Raw genomic sequence first — 466 nt, forward strand, 5'->3', positions numbered from 1 at the left:
AAAGATGTTTATGGTGTTTATCACTTTGTCTTAATCTTGAAGTCACATGTTATTTGACTATCAGACTTGATCTTTTTGAGAAAGGCATAAATAACCATCTCACCACTGTTCACTAGCCAATCATGAACACCTTAGTGCATATCTTAAAATTCTGTGCTTGAAAAAGTGTAGCACATGCACAAAAAGAACATAAGGTGTAGCCTCGGTTTAATTGCTTAAATGCTTAAAATTGGTGTGTACTATTAGACTTGATGCCAAATGACATAATTAAAATTGGTGTGTATATTATGAGGCAAAATTTCAAGAAACTTACATAATTGTAAGCTTATGTTCTAGGAGATGTGGGAGTTATATGATGTAACTCTTTAGGTGATAGTCTCTTTTAAATTCTATGTGATGAATTTTGTAGACTTTGTGATTGATTGCTATTCACATATCACCTCACATGTATCTCAAGCTTTTGCTA

Source organism: Quercus suber, unplaced genomic scaffold (assembly GCF_002906115.3).
Source record: "Quercus suber isolate HL8 unplaced genomic scaffold, Cork oak 2.0 scaffold_155, whole genome shotgun sequence".
Classification (NCBI taxonomy): domain Eukaryota; kingdom Viridiplantae; phylum Streptophyta; class Magnoliopsida; order Fagales; family Fagaceae; genus Quercus; species Quercus suber.